We start from the raw sequence: 19,386 nt of genomic DNA, 5'->3' as shown, positions 1-19,386 counted from the left end.
CTCCAGTTGTGTATTCTGCATGTGACCAATTTCTACAACCCCGACATTGAACCCATTTTTCTGAAGGTCTGCTATTAGCAAATGGTTCCCCACACACCAAACAAGGCCGCTCATCCTCATCAGACGAAGCTGGAGATGAAGTTTTTTTTCTTTGTTGCCAATAATGGATGAGATGCTGATAATAAATGAGAGCTCTGAGATGATTACACAAGATAACCCCACATGTGGGGTAAAAGGCCTCCCTGTGGGTAACTTACCCCAAAGGCACAGGGGGCCTCTTACCCCGGCAACTCATATACACAAAATGTCACCATCTTTCCTACAAGTAAGTAGGCAGAGTATAATCACATGCAATATGGTCTACACACCTTAGAGCAGTTAACCATAGCCATCAGGCTAACTCTGCAGTTCTTTGTCGTTAATTAGGTATCATTTAAATCACTGAAAACGGTAAAATTCTAGTGTTTGCCCATGCTCCCCCCCTCCCCCTTACAAGCCTGGGGACCTGGTGGGAATGCGGGGTTTCGGGTGGGGGACACGAAATCCGTCGCATTCGCGTATTTTTTTAGTGTGTGTGTGGGGGGGGGGGGGGATAAAAACTCCCTAGATCTAGGGAAATTCCCTAAATTTAGGGAATTTTCCTCCCACCACCACTAAAATAAGCGTTTGGGACGAATTTAGTGTTTCCCATACGAAAACCACACACTCAGTGGATCCCCAAGCTTGTTTTGGGAGAGAAGTGTAGTGAACCCACCAAACGATGCTCACCTCACCATCTGGCGTGGCACCGGCGGCCATCTGTGCTCACATAAACCGCCTCCACTACACTCATGCCCTCTCTCTCTAGTAGTTTGTCACCTCATCGCAAGGTTTCTGTCCTCCAAGTAGAGTCCGTGGCACCAAACACAGTGTATCTTCATTGTTTATCACTGACACAAGTAAAACCACCGGCTAGCCGTGATCCATCCAACACCGCGCCTTAACAATACTGCGGCTTGTGCAGGAAGTGCAGGCTCTCGAACCTCTTGCCCGAGCTGTTCGAACACGTGAATCCTTACTGACCGGATTCTGAATCTGCTTCACGGGCTCGTATTCCCAGTATACAAGGTGATTCTGGATATTGACTCCGCGCCTCCAGAATATGATAATACGCCTCCATATATCATAGTAAAAAAAAACTTCTAAGGTCAGGTTCAACATGCTGCAAGATGCCAAGATCTAAGCCTAGTAGGAAATATGGGTTACAAGAGAGGAGGTTTGCTCTGGCCTTATACTATCAAAGTCCAAATGCTAATAGATTTCTAAGCACAGTTTTTCACTTGCCTTCAGTTTCAACACTTCACTCATGACTCAGGGGTATTTCAGACCAGGGGGGACAGAGAGTGGTTTGTTTGGTTGGCCAGTTCAAGGAGTTTCATATCAAATGATTTTATTACATCCAACTTTAATGTGTACTAAAAACATATATTTTATTACATCCAACTTTAATGTGTGCTTCCTGCAATAAATGCTACATGTTTACTGATGTAGCCTATGAAATACATATCACTCTGCCCTGTGATTTGGCGTGTCACATACTGCAGCATAACTTTCCTGCTATTTTCTTACACTATGAGTTGCCTTATTTTGTCTCATTTGCTTTTATCATATGTGCCTCTGCTGCATAGTTGTGCCTACTGAGCTTAATATCTTCATGACCCTGACACCAAGGTCAGAGCTTGTGAGATCATACCGTGTCCTACATCCCATTTTCACCTCCAGGCTTGGCTGTCTCCCATGACCACCAAGTTATTGCATTCCATTTAAGACAACTCATGTGTTACCTTCTTGATGTCCTCCACCATGTATTTCAGCATGTTTTATGATGCTTTGCTCTTATATTGATGTGCCTTGCAACATTCTTATACAGTTTTTATTGTATATAACACACCATTGTTGGTTTTACCTGTTATAAATCGGGTCATGTTCATTTAACAAGCTTTGAGTGTCTCCAATTGTTTATTTCAGTTGTAATGCTTAGAAGCTTTTGTTCTCTGCCCTGTCAAACAGTATGCAATGGTTGCCATTATCTGGCACTTGTACAGTTAGTATGAAATTTTTACTCAACTAAGAGCATGTTGCAAAAGGTAAAGGTACGGTTGGGGGCATACGCTGTAGCAGCGTGTAGCCTCAGTGCTCATCTCCGTAACATTGGCTCTTGAGCCTTTGGTGTTAGGGAACCCATTACCCTGGGACACAGGACCAGTGTGACATCCGGGTTACTAGAGTTGCAAAGGCATTATAGTAATCTAGCATGCATAGAATGTTGTATGCTTTGCTTGTATTTAAAGCACTGGATATGTTTGCTACACACACACACACACACACACACACACGTGTATATATATATATATATATATATATATATATATATATATATATATATATATATATATATATATATATATATATATATATATATATATATATATATTAGCAAATGCTTTCTACACCATATTTTTCCTAAAATAACAAATTGATATAGTGTAGATAATACCTAATAAAACATAAGAACAAATATATTTTTCTTTACCCCATTAGTAAATCATTTTACAATAATGAAAAAAACAAGTAAAAGGCCAGATAGGGTGCTGTGGCAGGTACTTCAAAGATAGTAAAGCTACCCCTGAAAAGTGACGTTTTTGGTGGGCCCCAATAGATGGCGCAACTTCCGCACGCCCGAGGAATTACTACATACCACTATCTCTTGGTATATAGTCTCTTTGGTCCCACACGTCCTCTGCGTGTATCAAAACACACGAGAAATTAATCACAAGGAGAGGGTATTCCCTGGCTGCCTGGGATTAAACCTGCGACCAGCATGACGGGAGAGCCACTCCTTACCGAGTCGGCTAAAGAGGTACCCCCTTCGCTGAATGGGTTATGGGAGGCTCGTTCATCAGGCCGTTGCCGTACTACACGGCTTTCCCCCCTATGTAGATTAATTTCTGTGTTGAGACGTTTAGACAGTGACCCATTTTGGTGCACTATTTCACAATGTCCCCGTAGAGACATACCTCCAACACTCCATTTTCTATCAACCTCGGAGAGCATGGGCCATCACTCTACCTGTTATACCCCTTCGGGGAAACTCAACAGAATCGCAGGAGAGGATCCCACTGCTGCCACCAGTTTAATGAAGAGATTTTCTACTCTCTTTCTATTACTCTCTCGGTCTCACACGTCCTCTGCATGTATCGAAACACATGAGAAATTAATCACAACAAGGAGAGGGTAATCCCCAGCTACCTGGGATTGAACTAGCGACCAGCGTGACAGGAGAGCCACTCCTTACTGAGTTGGACGAAGAGGTACCCCCTTCGCTGAATGGGTTATGGGAGGCTCGCTCATCAGGCCGTCGCTGCCAAATAAATATATATATATATATATATATATATATATATATATATATATATATATATATATATATATATATATATATATATATATATATATATATGTATATATTGTAACGGTCCGAATGTGAGTGAACGAGAATGTGAGTAAGTCAGTGAGTAAGAGTAAGTGTAAGCAAGTGCATGAATGAACGAGAGAATGTGAGTAAGTCGGTGAGTGACAGAGTGAGTAAGCGTGAGTGAGTGAGAGTGAATGAGTGAAAGAGTGAATGGGTAGCTGAGGAATGTAAGTGCGTAAAAGGTTATGAGAAGATAACACGGCGAGCGAATGAGCGAATATATGAACGAGTTACTGAAATCCCTCATCTCAGAGCCTCGAACCCCTCCAAGAGACCAATAACTAGTTAGTTAGATAGGTAGGGGTTTGATTGTAAAAGAATGTTCCGGAAGGGAGAGAGTCAGTAATGCGGGGTTAAAAGATCACGTGATGGAGGAGAGAAGCTGATGAGTAAGCGAGGAGGAGGAAGAGCGCCAGAAGCGGGGTAGACTTGAGGAGGCAAGCACCACTGCAGAAAGCCAGAAGCTTGGAGGACGCACACACCGCCCACGGCCTGCTGTGTGAGGCGGGCTAGCAGGAGACGAGCAGCAGCCCTAGCAAGGAAAGGCAGCGAGTTCGAGTTGGAGTTGGAGTTGGAGTTGAGAGCGGTGTCCACCTCTCCACTCAGCCCCCCCCCGAAAAACCACCCACGGCCTGCGGGGTGAGACGGACTACAGGATGGGAACTTGTATGGCGGGGTAACCTGCCCCTCGACTGTCCTGGGGGCCGAAATACCACTGCCCCAAGCTGCTCCCTACATCAAAGGGCGCCCGCCTCTTCATACCACCCGAGCCGCTCCATCTCTACATCAAGCGGCGCCCGTCTGTCCAGCTCCAGGACCGCCCATTCCCATCGTGGACGTCCTCTGCCGAGCCCGACACTCACGCCAGCTCCTCCTCCTCCGCATCCAGCAACTACAGAGCTAAGCATTCTGTGTATTCCCCAAATCTCCCTTGTGCCGGTAGTTAGCTAGCTTAGAGGCCTACAGCCTGTCGGTCATTCATTTTTTTTTTCATATTTTTATTAGCACTCCGCTAACCTTTAAAGTAAACCAAATACATATTTATATATAACCTTACTGAGTGTTATCATTTGGAGCCTGTTTTGCTACTCATTGGAAATTACTGAACCATACACACATCCCCTCCATAGTACATTATCACCATCCAGTTTCTTAATGCTGTCTCAAAAGTGGTTCCCACGGAAATCCTCCCACCCTCCATAATTAACCACACAAGTAACGCCCTTCTGGTCACAAACTTCGGAACGAGTGTTCACTTGTCCTGAGGCCCTTAACATCCGGGACCAGCGCTCGACAACTACCACGCTACCACATACCATTCACTACCCTAGTGGTTGTCATAAAAAGGGATGTAGCTTCAATTATTTATTTATTTATTTAATTTTTTTTTTCTCTATTTTCCACGCTACATATGGTGGCAGCGGTGGGATTTCCCTGTGAACCATTCCCCCCCCCCTTGTTGAAGCAGAGTTAACTAGACAGTATAATTAATTTTTTTTTTGTTTTTTTTCTGTTGATTGATTGTTGGTCGCCCTATTGCTTTGCAGACTTAACATTTATTTTTTTTTTTGTCTTTGCATTTACTTGTTTTTTCTCTCTCGGTGTTCATAACACCAGAGAACATGTTTAGAGTAGCACTTGTAGGGCATAGTCATATTCAAAGGGAATTGGAGGTAGAGGAGCAGGACATTCAGGTAGATACTTTTCGTGCCCCGGGAGGAAAAGCCGGGAATTTCTTTGAGGATGACTGCATTCAGGCAGTATATGAGGAGGAAAGGGAAGAGGTGGAAGGAGCGAGCGCGTGGTAAGAGTCTCTCGCAGAGTAATGGAAAGTGGTAGTCTGCAATGGCGCGGTAATTATCACGATCAAACAAGTGCTTAACCTCCCTTGCTCATGTGTTCGAAGGTGGTTTCGTTTGAGTTTATGGGTTTTATATATTTGTTTTATTAGTTTGCTTTGATTGTTCTCTTCTCTTTAGTAGAGTAAACTGTAAATATTGATACTGAGGGAACTTAGGAAATTTTGACACAATGGAGAAAACTGTAAAGGAAGAGATAGCTGACTTGCAGGGTCCATGGGAAAGTGAACACTGCCCAGACCAACAGCGTACTGACACTGACCAGGAAGACCCTAGGGCACAAACACAGTCAAAGAAAGAGCCACAAGCGGGTGACACCGTGAAAATGGAGGAACTCGAGGAAGAAGTAGATTTTCTAAAAACATCTATGTTAGAATTAGTGGACCGATTACGTAGAAGCCAAGAAGACTCGCCTACCAAACCACTACTTAAACCAAGGGACATACCCGTCCTCGAGAGAAGACACTTGAAGGGAGTAGAAGAAGGAGGCAGATTAGAGGTATTCCTTTCCCAGATAGAACAATGCACCCCACGGGGGGAAGATCGAAAAAGAATAGCTTTGAGTCGAGTAGACGCCGAATTAGCAGTTTACATTCAAAGCACTCTGAAGCATGGCCCCGTGGTGGACTGGGAAGAATTCAAGACATCACTGATCAAAGAACTAACGGATCAGAGTAAAGGAAAGGTATTCGATGCCTTAAATGACCTCAAATACTCATATGAGGAAGACGCGACCGAATTTGTCACCCAACTTAAATGCAAATTCGCACTCCTGGAGGTAAAATCAAATCCAGGAGAAGTGCCAAAGAGGGAAAAGTTGATAAAAACAAAGTTGCTAAAGGGAATGCCTCGAGATAGTAGAGACAGGCTAGAAATATATATGGATAATCACGTGCCACTCCACACCTTTATGGAAAAACTAGAGGTGGAACGACTAGTAGCACTAGCAAGAAAAAAGGACAGTGTCTTTATGGTGACGGATGACGCTCCTCCAGCTGATGCATCAAGCACTGGAGCACCACCATTAACGTCCCCGAAGGCTGAATCCTTGGCCGAACCTACCGCCTTGGCCTCCTATCTCGATCGAATCGAGCGCAGACTAGAGCGGTGGGAAGAGCAAAAGAAACAACCTCGAGAAAGAAGGACATCCGTGTACTGCCCGTATTGTAGGTCCACAACACACGACGTGCAGTCATGTTTTAAGAATCCGCTTCCCGGTTCGTGTTTTGATTGTTTGAGGATGAACTGCCGAAGAGGGTACCCTGGTTGTCCAGGGAGGAAGACCTTTCAGACACGGTGACTGGCGCAAGCTAGGTCCCCAATAATCACAGTCAACATCAAAAGCCATATGCTAGAGGTCCTGCTCGACACTGGTAGCGAAATGTCACTAATCAAAGAAAGTGTGGTGCAACAACTCAATCTCAAGGTAGTTACAGGAAAAACCATCCCGCAATTACAGGGTATCACAGGGAAGAAACTCAGAATCTTAGACCAAACTACCTCCATCATAGTCGGTGACAACCAACCTTTAGAGGTACCCTAGCCATCGTACCCGATAATTACTTAGAACCAGCCTTGTTGTTGGGCATGAATGCCTGGGAAGAATAACCTAACCCTTGACCACCGAAACAAGAGAATTACCTGGAATAATGTCACCCACCCACTTAAATATCGCGAACATCGCTACGGGAAGGTGACGCACATAAAGATCCAATCCATTGCCACCCACAAATCTTCCCGGCCAAAGCTTTCGTGAGACTAAGAGCAAAATTAAAATTACCACCTTTCAGTGCTGCTAAGAGGGAAATCTAAGTGGATGAAGCACCTGGTACTACCCTGGTGGTTGACCCGGAACATAAGAACGTGCAAGGAGGGTTGCCTCTCATTACGGAGGTAACCGAGGAAAAACCATCTTCCTCCAATGATCAATAATAGTAAATTAGACCTAACACTACATCAAGGGGTATTCCTGGCACGTTATGAAATAATCAACAGTAACCTTGAAGAGTTTCCGGAGGCAAATGCTTAAAACCACGATCAGTGAGTCGATGGGGCCCGAAAATGACGCGGTCCCAGGAAAATGTCCAGAGGAGACAAATTAAACACCATATTAAGCGAAAGAGATTGACTCACTTAGATGAAGAGAAACAGAAATTATTCCAAATAATACGGCGCCACGAGTTGTTATTTATGGTAGACAAAAATGAGTTAGGCTTGATAACAGCGCCAGCCCACATTAATGTCGAGAATCCCGTACCATGCAGGGCCCCCATTTATAAATACCCAGAAAAAGCAAAGGAGCTAATAGGAGAGATTATATAGGACCTATCGCAGAGAGACATAATAGAACCATCTACCGACGCCTGGTTGTCACCAATAGTTTTGGTTAGTAAACCGTCCGGCGAGAAAAGAATGTGCCTAGATTACCGCAAGGTTAACACCCATTTAGCAGTAGACATACACCCTCTACCAAAACTTGAGGAACTAGTAGAGAGAGTGTCGGGACAGCAATACTATGCCACCTTAGATATGAAAGATGCATATTATCAAGTGTTTTTATATGAACCAAGCCGTTATTTAACCACATTTACTGAGTGGATTTATATATAACGATTTATAAGGTTACACTTTTGCTTGTCTTGTTACCCTGCTATTTTTAGTAGACAGTTACAAACCGCCTTGCACCCCTCTTAAAGGCGGAATGATAAAGACTTACTTAGACGACGTGATCATAAGTGCACCTGACTTTAATACCCTTCTCAGTAGACTCCATGAGACCTTCGAGCACATGGAGGGTAGGAACTGTTGAACCTATCAAAATGTAACATTGGGCAAAAGGAAGTCAAATTTTAGGGCATATAGTCTCGGGAAGGATATCGACCGGACCCTAAAACATCGAAGCAATTGAGAAAATGAAAGCCCCAACAACCGTTAAAGAAACCTGCAGATTCCTGGGAATGTGTTCATTTTACAGACGACACATTGGGTAATTCTCGAAACTAGCTGCCCCTTAACTAACTTAACCCAAAAGGGATTACAATTCGAATGGTCAGCAGAGTGTCAGCAGGCTTTCGAGACTCTGAAGGAAATTGATAGCAGCCCCCATCCTAGGACGGGCAGATAGTCAAGAAGCTTCATCCCAGAAACAGATGCCAGCCTCACCCATGTGGGTGCTGTGCTAATGCAAATCGATGATAATTTACCCAGGGTCATCGGTTATTTTTCCAAAAAGCTTCGTCCGTTGCAGAAATGAGGTATTCAACCACCGACAGGAAGCTTTAGCTATAGTATTGGCATGTCGCCAGTTCCACCATTTCCTGTGGGGCACGAAAGTATTTGTGCGGACAGATCACCAACCGCTAGTCTCCATCTTTAGGCAAAAAACTAAATCACCCCGCATGAATCGGTGGATTTTAGAAATGAGGGATTACCATTTTTCAATTGATTACAAATCAGGGAAAAAGAACGTAGTGGCTGACCAATTAAGTCGCCCAGTAAGACCTATAAGACCCTGGGGCGGCCAAAGTGAGTTATTTCTCGGGAAAACAAGAGAAGAGTTTAGCCAGCTGCAAATGCAGGAACCAAGGTGGAGGGAGATGAGACAGTATTTAGAGGGAGGATGTATCCCACGCTCAAAATACCCTAGGGCAACCCTCGCACAATTTAACATCGAGGATGAAATATTATACTCCACCCACAGGAAGAAAGACAACACCATATTGTACACTCTGGTAATACCAAATGAATTAAGGCGGCAGGCTCTAAAGTTTTGCACATGAGAGAGTCAGGTCATTTAGGTTTTCTCAAATCTGCCCTCAAGGCAGAAGACTATTTTACTGGCCCAACTTGAGAGCAGATATGAGAAAGCATATTAAAGAATGTATAACTTGTCAGCAACTCCAAAACTGCTAGGGCCTTCAAATGCAATGGCAAGAGCTTCCACCATGTAATAAACCCCTTGAGAGAATTAGTATGGACATCACAGATATGCACACGAGCAACAGCGACATCGATATGTCCTGACGCTTATAGATCACTACTTCTAGGTATGTATTTATAAAGATGAGATCAAGGTTAGCGGAGGAGGTAGGAAGGGTTTGCAAACGTACATGGAGATTTTGGGGCACCGAAAAGCCTTAACGGACAATGCGCGAGTTCCACGCAACCATTGTCAAAGACCTATGTACCAGAATGGGCACCCAGTTGGTGTTCAGCACTTCCTTACCATCCCTAAGGCAACTCTATCCCAGAACGGATGCACAGAACAATGAAATCAGTCCCAGCTACGTTGTGCTGAGGACACCACCGGTGGCCAAACTATCTCGGCAGTGCCAGACAGTCTTAAACGCGGCAGCACGAAACCACCGGGGAGCAACCGTTCACCTAATGTTCTCTCGTTACGCGCCACGAAGTGTAAGTGCGCCTGCCACAAGACGATGATGACGCGGACATAAAATCGCGCATGAGGTGGTTAAAGAAACCAATAGGAGAGAGCAAAAGTGGCGAGACAAGGCTAATCGAGGAGAACTAATCAGAGGTAGAACTTAACAGTTTGGTCTGGGTGAAAAGAACAAGGTGAGTCCTCGGTACAGCGGAAGGAGTGAAGTGGTTAACCGTACAAAGTTAAAAAAAAAAGAAATACTTAGGGACGGAAGTGCATATGCTAGAAAATGTTTTCAACGGAACACAAATACAATGCGGCCGAAAAATAAACCATATGTAGGAAAAGAACAAATCCTCATCGAACAGGAGGAAGTACTCGTACCACCGGTGGACGATAGTGATGAGGACGGTTGAACCACGTCCCACGAGGGAAAGAAGGCCGCCCTGAAGGCTAATAGAGGAAGTTTAGGTAGGCAACAGACAGTTGTGGCAGGACAGTAATGAACCCCTTTGTTGCAGTGCAGAGTGGCACTGGAAATCTCTCCCGCATCCAGGGTCAAGGAAACCCGAGGAAGCATGGGGACCCAGAAGAACCTCGTCAACCCCAGCAGGAATATCTGGGACGACCTGGGCTCCCCTGCAGAAGGTGTGGAAAAGGGGTTGAAAGGCAAACACGCAACCCCGGATGCCAGGAGGAGTGGAGGTACACCTGACACCCTACCAGGATGCCGGGTCCTGATGACCCCAAGGCACTCAAAGCCTATAATATTATGTAGTGGAAAATAGAGAAAAAAATAATAAATTAAATAAATAAATAATTAAAGCTACATCCCTTGATTATGACAACCACTAGGGTAGTGAATGGTATGTGGTAGCGTGGAAGGTCGAGCGCTGGTCCTGGATGTTAAGGCCTCAGGACAAGTGAACACTTCGTTCCGAAGTTTGTGACCAGAAGGGCGTTACGTGTGGTTAATTATGGAGGGTGGGAGGATTTCCGTGGGAACCACTTTTGAGACAGCATTAAGAAACTGGATGGTGATAATGTACTATGGAGGGATGTATGGTTCAGTACTCCAATGAGCAGCAAAACAGGCTCCAAATGATAACACTCAGTAAGGTTATATATAAATATGTATTTGGTTTACTTTAAAGGTTAGCAGTGCTAGAAAATATGAAAAAAATGAATGACCGACAGGCTGTAGGCCTCTAAACTAGCTAACTACCGGCACAAGGAGATTTGGGAATACACAGATGCTTAGCTCTGTAGTTGCTGGATGGAGGAGGAGGAGCTGCGTGAGTGTCGGGCTCGGCAGAGGACGTCCACGATGGGAATGGGCGGTCCTAGTGATGGACAGACGGGCGCCGCTTGATGTAGAGATGGAGCAGCCTGGGTGGTGTGGAGAGGAGCCCTTTGATGTAGGGAGCAGCTTGGGGCAGTGGTATTGGAGCCCCAGGACAGTCAGAGGGCAGGTTACCCCGCCATACAAGTTCCCATCCTGTAGTCCGTCTCACCCTGCAGGCCGTGGGTGGTTTTTCGGGGGGGCTGAGTGGAGGTGACACTGTCTCAACTCCAACTCCAACTCGCTGGGGCTGTTCCTCAGGGGCTGCTCGCCTGTCGTCCTGTAGCCCGCCTCACACAGTAGGCCGTGGGTAGGTGTACGTTCTCCTGCTTCTGGCTTGTTGCCTGAGTGCTCTCGTCTCCGGTCACCTCTCTCCGCTTCTCGTCCTTCCTCCTCACTCTCCTGCCTGGCTTGTTCTTTCACTCTCCCTTCTGACCTTTCTTACTCCCTCCCACGCTTCTCGTCTCCCTGCTTCTGGCTTGCTCTCTTCACCCTGGGTCCTCAGCTTCGTCCTGGCTCCCTTCACTGACCTGTGGGTCTCCTTGCCCTCGCCTTAACCCTCGCCTGCTTGCTCCTCGCTTGAAGCTCCTCCCCTTCTTCACCTGACTCTCGGCATTACAATCAAACCCTACCTAACTAACTAGTTATTGGTTTCTTAGAGGGTTCGAGGCTTTGAGAAGAGGGATTTCAGTAATGCTCGTTCATATTCGCTCATTCGCTCGCCGTGTTATCTTCTCATAACCTTTTACGCACTTTACATTCCTCAGCTACCCATTCCTCTTTCACCATTTACTCACTTATTCACGCTCACACTTACTCATGCTGTCACTCACCGACTCTACTCACATTCTCTCATTCATTCATGCACCTTCGCTTACACACTTACTCTGTTACTCACTGACTTCTACTCACATTCCTCTCGTTCATTCGCATTCGGACCGTTACAATATAATGGAATAATGTAGTACATATGGTTGGCCGCGATTGAAAACCAATTTTTTTGTGACCCTTAAATAATCTAGTAATGTATTTTTTTTTTATGTTTAGTAGGATGTTTTATATATGATTTAATAATGTTTTATTTGGAGAGAGAAGAAATGTGAATGTTTTTAGACATGTTACCCAGGGGTTAGAGACTTTGAGAAAGGGATTTCTGATGCTAGGAAGGAGGAGCCGTAACGGTCCGAATGTGGAGGAACGAGAATATTGAGTAAGTCAGTGAGGGAGTAAGCAGGTCGCAGAGTGCACAATGAATGAACGGAGAAGAATGTGAGTAGGTGTCGGTGAGTAAACAGAGTGAAGTAAGCGTGGAGGAGTGAGAGTGAATGAAAGGAAAGAGTGAATGGGTAGCTGAGGAATGTAAGTGCGTAAAAGGTTATGAAGAAGATAACACGGCGAGCGAATGAGCGAAGATATGAACGAGTTACTGAAACCTCATCTCAAACCTCGAACCCCTCCAAAGAGACCCTCAACCAACTAGTCCCAGATTAGATAGGTAGGGGTTTGATTGTAAAAAGAAATGTTCGGAAGGAGAGAGGTCAGTAATGCAGTACAAAAGATCACGCATGATGGAAAGAAGAAGCTTGATGAGTAAGCGAGAGGAGGAGGAAGAGCGCCCAGAAGCAGGGGTAGTGAACTTGAGGAGTGCAAGCACCACCGCAGAAAGCCAGAAGCTTGGAGGACGCACACCGCCCACGGCTCTGCTGTGTGGCAGGCGGCTAGCAGGAGACGAGCAGCAGCCCAGCAAGGAAAGGCAGCGAGTTGGAGTTGAGTTGAGAGCGGTGTCACACCTCTCCACTCAGCCCCCGAAAACCACCCACGGCCACTGCTGGGTTGGAGACGGACTACAGAGATGGGAACTTGTATGTGGCAGGGGTAACCCACCATCGACTGTCCTGGGGGCTAAAATACCCACCGCCCCAAGCTGCTCCCTCACATCAAAGGCGCCTGCCTCTTCCCATACCACCCAGGCACAGCCCATCTCTACATTAAGCGGCGCCCGTCTGTCCAGCACCAGGACCGCCCATTCCCATCGTGGACGTCCTCTGCCGAGCCCGACACTCACGCCAGCTCCTCCTCCTCCGCATCCAGCAACTAGAGCTAAGCATTCTGTGTATTCCCCAAATCTCCCTTGTGCCGGTAGTTAGCTAGCTTAGAGGCCTACAGCCTGTCGGTCATTCATCTTTTTTTTTATATTTTTATTAGTACTCCGCTAACCTTTGCAAATAAACCAAATACACATTTACATATAACCTTACTGAGTATTATCATTTGGAGCCTGTTTCGCTGCTCATTGGAAATTACTGAACCATACACACATCCCCTCCATAGTACATTATCACCATCCAGTTTCTTAATGCTGTCTCAAAAGTGGTTCCCACGGAAATCCTCCCACCCTCCATAATTAACCACACAAGTAACGCCCTTCTGGTCACAAACTTCGGAACGAGTGTTCACTTGTCCTGAGGCCTTAACATCCGGGACCAGCGCTCGACAACTACCACGCTACCACATACCATCATAACCCTAGTGGTTGTCATAAAAAGGGATGTAGCTTTCATTTATTTATTTAATTTAAATATTTTCTCTATTTTCCACGCTACAGTTATATGTGATATTATTCGTAAAAGAAATTAAGACACTCACTCACTCACTACGATGTTTGAGAATAAGTGCATCGAAGACTATTATTGAGGCTAACGTTGAAATTGTTGACGGCCCTCGTAGAGCGCTGCATCAGCGGAGCAGCAGGGCCTGAAACCTCATCAACGGTAAACGGTAAACGGGAGAGGATAGGACGTGCTTGCATGCAAGCATTTTTTTTTTTTAGCAATGATGTTACATAGTATGATGAAAGTATTTTTAGCAATGATGTTACATAGTATGACGAAAGTAAGATGACAAGATCATTCATGTTTTTCATACAATCATGACTAGTCGAGGTCAACTACACTGTCTACACACACCGCCGCCGCCACGGAAGCACGCACTACGGGGCAGAGGAACCAAATATGTTTGATAGTCAACGGGCCCGAGTTTACAGCTAAGTAATTTAAAGTCCCGTCTCCAAAGAGTCCATTCATTAAGATGTGGAAGTTTGAGGAGTGAAAAGTGCACCGGGGAGGAAAAGGAGAGATTAGTATGGAACGTAAACAAACAACCAATATGGCGGACCCGCTGTCTGATTCCCCTGGCCCGAGCCAGAGGGAAGATTCTTATGAAGGTTTTGAGGGCTTCACGCCGGGACAAATGATGGAAACATCACAGGGAGAGAGAATAAACAAAGTAGAAAAGGACTATGACAGGATGGTAGTGGAGATGAGGAGGATGAGAGAGGAATTTGGTGAAGTGATCCAGGCGCTGGCCGAGGTGAAAAAAAAAAAAATGAAGAGGCAAAGAGGAGAGATGAGGAGACAAAGAGAATGTTAGAGAGTTTAAAAGAGGAAATAATTAAGTTACATAGAATTACATAGAAAATCAGACCACACAGACCCCATGGTCCAGACTAGGTGGTCTGTCCTTAAGTGATTCTACATTAATCACAAGGCTCCAAAATGCTGCATTTCAACTCTAGTTAATACTAAGTTGAAGGAAGTGATGGTCGAGCTTGTTTTTGAAGGAGTCAATCGTGTAACACTGGACCACTGATGGTGGAATGGAAATGGAAACTAGAAAACTAGAAACTTGAAAAAGACCATGAGATAGAAATTATGAAAATGGAGAGAGAGAGAGAGAGAGAGGTGTGATTGGGATGAACGAAGACATAGGGAAGAAGATGAAAGAAATGATAAAGAGAGAGGTAGCAGAGAAAATACGAAATGACCAGCAAAACTTGGGTGCAAAGGTGGAGGAAGAGATTAAGCATGTAGTCAGTGATGAGTTGAAGGAGTGGGGAAGTGAAAAGGACAAGGAAAAAACGAGCTTCAGAGAAATATTAGAGCAACAACAACAGGAACAGAGACAAGATATAGAAAAAGAAGATGTAAATGTACTGAGAAATAAAGAAGCAATGGTGAGGGACATGGCAGATAAGAAAAAATGTGTTATATTGTTTGGTGTAAAAGAAGAAAAAACCCAGTGAAGAACCAGAGGGAAAGTTATGAGAGGAATAAGGTGAAAAGTATACTGAGAAACATGAATACTGAAGCGGAGGAAAAGATAGAGGAAGAAGTAGATGAAATAACAAGATTGAGAAAAAAAAAAAGAGGAAGGAAAGAATAGGCCATTAAAGATTAAGGTAAGATCCCAAATAACTACAGAAACCATCCTATATAAGTTGCGGAGATTGAAAAATTCTGAAGATTATAAACAAATATATGTGAGGAGAAATATGACAGAGAATGAAAGAATGAAGGTAAAAGAATTGATAAATGAAGCAAAAACAAGGAATGAGGAAAGATCAGAGGAAGATAAGAAGAAATTTTTTGGGAGAATGAAGAACGAAAAACTGATGAAGTGGTGGATAAGAGACTAGCGGGTGTAACAGTGTCGATAGGAGGTGAAAGAAAGGGAGAAAAGGTTTAAAGATTGCGTACACCAATATAGATGGACTTATATCCAAGAAAATTGAACTAATTGATTATCTAAGGGAAAGGGATCCAGACATTATATGTATAGTTGAAACAAAACTTGGAAAGGAATTGGAACTCATACTGGATGGAAAAAACAAGTACAACATTTGGAGGAAAGATAGAAAAGAAGGAAAGGGAGGAGGAGTGATGATAATGACGAAACAAAGCCTGAAAGTTACGGAAGTGAGATATGGAAAGGACAGTGCAGAGGTGATGGCGGTGCAGATACTGACAAACAGTGGAGAAAAGACTAACATAATGACAGCCTATGTCCCCCCTAAAACCAAAAGTTGGAATGAAGTAAGATACAACGCTATGCTAGAAGAAACAGTACGGGCACTGACAGACGAAATAAAGAATAGTAGGAAGGTAATATTAACGGGAGATTTCAATTGCAAAGAGGTGAATTGGGAAGACTATGCAATGGAGGGTGGAAAAAATACCTGGGGAAGTAAACTATTGAAGCTAGCAACAGATAACCTGTTGATGCAGTGGGTCAAAGGAAAAACAAGGCTGAGAGGGGATGACCAACCATTGAGACTATACCTAATTTTCACAAAAAATGTTGAGCTAGATGAAGGAGTCAGTCATGAGTGCCCCTTGGGAGAGAGTGACCATGAGCTATTGGAGATGAAAACTAAGGAAGGATATGAACATCAAGAAAAAAGGAAAAACTACGCAAAGGCAGATTAGGTTGGACTCAAGACTTTCTTCTCTGGGGTAGACTGGAGTGATATGAAGAGGAGTACTAACATTCAAAAGAAATATGACCTTTTTATGAATATTTACAACAGAGGAATAGAGATATATGTTCCATACAATACAGTAAAAGCTAAAGGAGAGAAAACATGGTTTGGATGGAGGTGTGAAACAGCAAAACTAAACAGAAATAAGGCATGGAGGAATTTAAAGAAAAGACCAAATAAGAATAACAGAGACAAATATAAAAAAGAAAGAAATGAATATGTGAAAATAAGGAGAGAAGAGGAAGCTAATTTTGAAAAAAGAATAGTTTCTAGTTGTAAGAAAGAACCAAAAATGTTTTATAAATTCATAAATGGGAAACTAAAAAGAAATGAAGGAGTGGAAAGAATAAACGAAAAAAATATTTTCTACAAGAAGGACGAAGAAATTGCAGAAATATTAAATTAAATTTTTCATAAAGTATTTACGAAAGAGACCGACTTTGACAGGGGGCTTGAAAATTGTGATGAAGAGAAGCTAAATTATATAAAGGTTGAGAAAGGGGAACTGTTGAAGCTGATGGAAACTTTAGATGGAAGGAAAGCTATGGGACCGGATGAAATCTCCGGTCAAGTGCTAAAAGAGTGTAAAAATGAATTATTGGAACCAATTTATGACAATAACATGCTCTATAAATACAGGAAAAGTGCCTTTAGAGTGGAAGAGAGCAAACATTGTACCAATTTATAGAAGTGGAAATAAAACTGAACCATTAAATTATAGGCCAGTCTCTTTAACAAGTGTAATGTGCAAGATCTGTGAAGTATAATAAAAAAAACAATGGGTTGAACATTTAGAAAAGGGAAACATGATAAATGAAGGACAGTTTGGATTTAGAAAAGGGAAATCGTGTGTCACCAACTTACTATGTTTCTACTCAAGAGCAATAGACGTGGTGCAAGAAAGAGAAGGATGTGCTGATTGTGTATGTCTCGATCTGAAAAAAGTTTTTGACAAGGTTCCCCACAAGAGGGTAATCTGGAAACTACAGAAATGGGGAGGAATGGGCGGAAAGATCATCAAGTGGATAAAGAATTACTTAACAGGAAGAGAAATGAGAACTGTGATTAGAGATGAGAAATCAAATTGGAGGAGAGTAGAGATTGGAGTTCCACAGGGCTCAGTTCTGGCACCAATAATGTTCATAATATATATAAATGATACACCGATGGATATAAAAAGTTATATGAGTTTTTGCAGACGATGCAAAGTTAATAAGAAAAGTGAAGACGGAGGAAGACTGTGAAGAACTGCAAAAAGACCTTGATAGAGTGTTTAGATGGAGCCAGTTATGGGAGATGGAATTTAATGCAAACAAATGTCATATTATGGAAATGGGGAAAAGTAAAAAAAGACCGAGGAAAACATACAGGATGGGAGAAGAAAACTTAAAGGTAGTACATGAAGAAGGTTTGGGAGTAACGATGCAAGACACACTATCCCTAGAAAAGCATATAAACAAGTTATTTGGAGAAACCTTCAGGATGATGCAAAACATAAGGGTATCATTCCATTATATGGACAAGGAAATGATGAAGAAAATCATAACACCAAAACTTGAATATGCTGCTGTTGTGTGGTCGCCTCACAAAAAGAAGGATATCGGAAAGTTGGAAAGAATACAGAGAATTGCTACTAAAATGGTCACAGAACTCTCGAATATGACGTATGAAGACAGATTGAAGGAGATGGACTTGACGACATTGGAACAAAGAAGGGAGAGAGGAGATCTGATCACGCTGTACAAGTTGGTAAATAAGTTTGATGAGGTGGAAAGAGATGATCTCTACTGCAAGAATGTGGGGGCTGAGAGGACATGGAAAGAAACTTAATAAAGGAACCTGTTTGAGTGACTTGAAAAAGTATATTTTCCACATAGAAGTGTTAACACATGGAACAGCTTGCGGGAAGAAGTGGTGGAGGCGAGCAGTGTCCATCAAATGAGGGAAAGGCTGGATGAATGTAGATATGGAGATGGGACTATCAGAGCTTAGCTCGGGCCCAGTAGACTACAAATATGTAAATAGGTAAATACCACCACCACCACCTCCTCACACAGTTAAGGTAAGGTAAGAAATATACTTAACTATTCTTCTAATATAAAAATTCATTCTCATTTTTTATTGTTAAATATATATATATATATATATATATATATATATATATATATATATATATATATATATATATATATATATATATATATATATATATATATATATATATATATATATATATATATATATATATATATATATATAAAACAAAACAATAAATGAATATTTCTTCTATTTATAGAATATGGGGGAATGTAGTACCTTTCTTTTCAGTTATACAATCTTTCGATTTGTATGATACAATGAAATCACATTGATTAACTTTAGCCTACAACCTAAACCCAGTTTCTTTACATAACCTTCAACCTAAATCATCTTTCATTACATAAAACCCACCATCTAATACTTCTCTCTTCACAAAGTTTCCCCTACTGTCTAGCTTCTTTTAACAAAAAATCTTTTTCTGTGACTTGTCTTTTTTTTTATTTTATCTGCTTCTCCTTGGGATAAACACTGCAACCCAAGCTGTTCTTTGCAGGAATACCAGAGACTCTCTTCTTCTTTTTCTTCTTCATCTTCTTCTTTTTCTTCATTTTCTTCTTCTTCTTATGTGTGAGCACACATATCTACTTCTGATTCAGATGGGGAAATGATCTCTTCTTTAATATCCTCTTCTTTACATCGAGGATGACCATAAGACACAGATTCATTTGAAGATAGGTAATATCTTTTATCTTCAAAGGAACTTAAACCTCTTTTATTTGTCTGTACTGTGCTAAGTTGCCCCTGACGATTGATTATGTTTGCAACTGTGATGAAGTGTGAATCCTTACCCCCGAGAGTTTCCCAATACAGTTCATGTGTGAGCTTCATTCTCTCATTCCCAGGTATCCCTTTACTTGTTACCATTTCATCCCG

General features: G+C 42.8%; 1 protein-coding gene across 1 annotated transcript in view; it reads right to left on the bottom strand.

Annotated features, from left to right (window-relative positions):
* The window catches only part of LOC127001124 (uncharacterized), a 67,679-nt gene extending 66,735 nt beyond the window's left edge, over positions 1–944 (bottom strand). Inside the window, exon 1 of the mRNA XM_050865305.1 lies at positions 769–944. The gene's annotated coding sequence lies outside the window, so the exon portion shown is untranslated. The remainder of the gene's footprint in view (positions 1–768) is intronic.
* Positions 945–19,386: the final 18,442 nt, after the last annotated feature.

The sequence above is a fragment of the Eriocheir sinensis genome, chromosome 20 (assembly GCF_024679095.1).
Source record: "Eriocheir sinensis breed Jianghai 21 chromosome 20, ASM2467909v1, whole genome shotgun sequence".
Classification (NCBI taxonomy): domain Eukaryota; kingdom Metazoa; phylum Arthropoda; class Malacostraca; order Decapoda; family Varunidae; genus Eriocheir; species Eriocheir sinensis.
Note: the sequence above shows the minus strand (reverse complement) of the source record. Positions and strands in the feature narration are given on the sequence as shown.